This window comes from Nicotiana tomentosiformis, chromosome 10, assembly GCF_000390325.3.
Source record: "Nicotiana tomentosiformis chromosome 10, ASM39032v3, whole genome shotgun sequence".
Classification (NCBI taxonomy): domain Eukaryota; kingdom Viridiplantae; phylum Streptophyta; class Magnoliopsida; order Solanales; family Solanaceae; genus Nicotiana; species Nicotiana tomentosiformis.
In genome coordinates, this window is record NC_090821.1 from 58,868,275 (window position 1) to 58,871,934 (window position 3,660).

Sequence of the window (3,660 nt, forward strand, 5' to 3'; positions counted from 1 at the left end):
GATCTACAATCCACCACTGAGAACTTGAAACTTCTTACGTAATACATTGTCACTAGGGCTTACGTCTCATCGGAAGTGATTAGACTGATTCACCTGCGGCGATACTATACTTCTATAATCGTATTTCATAGAATCCCAATGTGAATCACTTTACATGGGTATTTTCATCACGTATAATTCATGAAATCCCTTTTTTATTTCTTCAAATCATTACTTAATCGAAGGCCCAACGCCATCCTTTATCTTTCACAATTACACCCTTATTCTACTACCAGGGAAGCATTCCATCTCTTTTAAATTCTACTAGTCTTAGACTGCTTTGAGTATATTCAGGTATACTGAGCTTTCTATAATTCTTGTTCTCATGGGCTTAATCCCGAGGACTTATCCCTTCTCGTCCCCTTCTCACTTGCCTATTCTTATCCTTACTCTTGTCTTCCTAAAACCTTTTCGCTTTACCATACCTTAGCTTGCGACCTACACATATATATTTATATTACTCGCAATTTTCCTTCAACTTGCTTGCACCATAAATTTCCTTGTGTTATTCTGGAACATCAAGCGAGACATCATATCGTCTCTAGATCTTCTTTACTCTCTTGATTAGGCCTCTCGATACCTAGAAACCATAGGCTGGAAGATATGCCACCAATGACGACTCTATCATTCCTGGATACTGAATCACAGCGCTTCTAGCCCTCTATCCAAGGTATGGACTATTCACAACCTTTTGCATTTGAGTATCTCGTACGTTGTTCACCTTTACCTTACTACTTTAAAATCTTGCATCGTATATTCTATCTCTTTCATGACCTCCCTTCTACATAGGTATAATTCACATCCATAACTTGAAGATCTATTATAATACTTGCAACTCTGGTGCATACACAACACGGTGGGAGCTTCATACTGACTTCTTCTGAGGCTGGTACTTTTTCTAACTGGATTTATCGTAGAGCCATTATAGGATATGGCTATTATACTATCTCTCTTATACCTCTGATATCTAAGAGCAATCCTGTAATGTTCTCAATCACGAGGTCTATAATTGTTTTTGGGTCCAATAATCAGATCCCTGATTTACTTTGTTGATGTAACTCTTTAGTTTCCTCCTCCTTCTGATTAGCCTTTATGTAAGCTTAAGCTATTTCCCGATCTGCGACTCATTGTATTAGTTATTACTTTAGCCTTTCGTGGGTGCTATGGAATATCTATGATACAATCTTCTAATAATTCAATCCTTTGTCTATGCCTTGGGCTTAATTCTTTCTTTTAACTCATATCGAAGTTTTCTACGGCTGTATGATTGTCAACATATATGCTGCATGGAAAATACTCCGAAATCTTAAGTGCGTTTATAACGTAGCTAATTCTAGATCGTTGATCGAATAATTCGTTTTGTTCCATCTCAGCTTTCTTTAAACGCAAGCTATTACTTTTCCTGATCTTTCTGCCCCCTTGTTGCTTGCATACTTAGCTTATCTTAGTTCCCACGCATACCAGAGGTTTCTTGCAACTCATATGATCTCGAATATCTTTTTTGATTTTTACTTCCCGTTCATTAGCCATGGTAGGTGCCACGTTCTTATGGAGTGCATACAATGTTGTAGTGAGACTGTTTTTACATGACCATTTATTCTTCAAGTTACTATGTTTAGGTTGAAGCCTCCTTCCTTATTTCCTCAGCTAGTCTTTCATTGTAGTACTTAGGGAGGACCTTCTAACTCTTGTGAAGCTGTGAGCTTCTTACATTGTATACTCGACGGACCTTTTGAAGTCCTTCCTTGCCTATAATTATCTGTAGTTACTTACCTCCATGCCCTTGTGCTTGTAGGGTTGCTTCTGAACTGATATTTTGACTGTCTTCCCAGTGGCATTCTCTTTTATTTTTGTAACATTCATACGGTACCTTTTTAACTTCCCCAACTCCTATATGAATATATCTCAAATATTACAATGTCATAATTGCGAGGCTGAATTCCCCATGTTGGGGTTCACTATGTTTATCTTGCATTGATTTGCTGATTTGTCTATCTCCTCTTGTCTATCCATAACTAGACTTATCCTGAATAAACTGCTAATTACTCGTTGGCCCATTCTCACATCAATACTCCGAGTAATATTTCTTGGGTTATTCCTTTTGTCTTAACTTACCTCTCGCACTAGCTCTTTATTTATTGAAGACATCCCGGGTTGGAACCCTTACTTCCTCTACCTAATGTCGTGTTTGCATAATGTTCTGGAATCGTAATATATTTGTAGGATTTGAATAAGTGCAATCTCATCCCACTTAATGCAACATTACTCCATATCCCCCCCTTTTGGGGGAGTACTATGATTTAGTGCTACGATGATCTACGTATAGATGTTTTACCTCTTCATCTTTGGCATCTTTTCACATCGTCAATGACCCTTATTCGCCGCGCGGTAATCCTTCTGTACCAAGGATAATAAATTTCCTTACTCGCGAGGGTGACACTTAGTATAACTGGCACATACAATCCCTTAAGCTGAACTTTGCTCACATTGCTTGCTTTAGGGAGCATCTTCCTGAATGATCATTCTCTGAATTTCTCATGAATCTTCTTCTGTTGTTCATTCTGTTATGGCCGGAACGAAATCTGAAATTCTCATGATGTCGACCATTATCAACTAACTCAGTCCCTAATTCATGTTTAGTTTATCTTGTTCACTAGCCCATACTGATTTCTAGTACTCTGGGTCTAACTTTTCCTTCTGGTAGTTGCGTTGGAGTCACGAACTTATTTCTCGAAATGAGGATATGACTTTATGGCCTGTATTCTTTTGTTGTCTCAAGGCCTGTCACCTCTCGTCTTTTCCTTCACTTGACTATAGACTCTGTAATACTGTCATCTTTTTTTTAATCTACCATCATCATCCATGTATCACATCTTACTCATAATGCTTCATTAACTCTCTTCTTATTTTTCGCTAACATTTATGTCTATCACTTTATTCTAAAAACTCGAACAGGATATTCTTTTGCTTTTAGCTCCCCTTGCTCCATCTACTGGCTCTTCGGGTTGCCTAACATTCTTTCTCTACAAGGGACGGGAGCCATACTAAGGTAATATTTATCCTTTCAAGGCTTCCAGTGCCTATCTTTGTAGTACTCATACCTAGCTGTACTATTCTAGAGCGCACCATCTGGGTGTCTCACAGGGAGATCTATTAGCACATTTGCAATGTCCTTTGGAAATGTTAACTAACGCAAACAATCCATCCACTATTTTGGGTCACTCTAACCCCAGCCAGATCTTGATATTCGTCCTTCTCTTAACTATTTTTATTATAGGGAATAACTAAGATGGGTGTGGCCATTTGTATATACCTCTGTTACAGTTGAAGATAACACAAAATGCTTATATTTCTCTTCCTGAATGTAATACTGATAATCTTCATTAATTGGGCGCCTCGTGCCCTTCTTCATCTTGCTTCTTTTACTTGTTGCAACTTGTACCTTCTGATTTTCTCATTGATTTTCACCATATGGGTGGATAGATATTCTTGCCTTAAGGCTCCTTATCAAGAAGCTTACGCGTATTAGTACACACCTGATCTGCTGAAGACCTTACATTTACTCATCATAAGCATGATGCAAAAGCGAGTTCCTCTAACTCAACTCTTCCACAACCACAT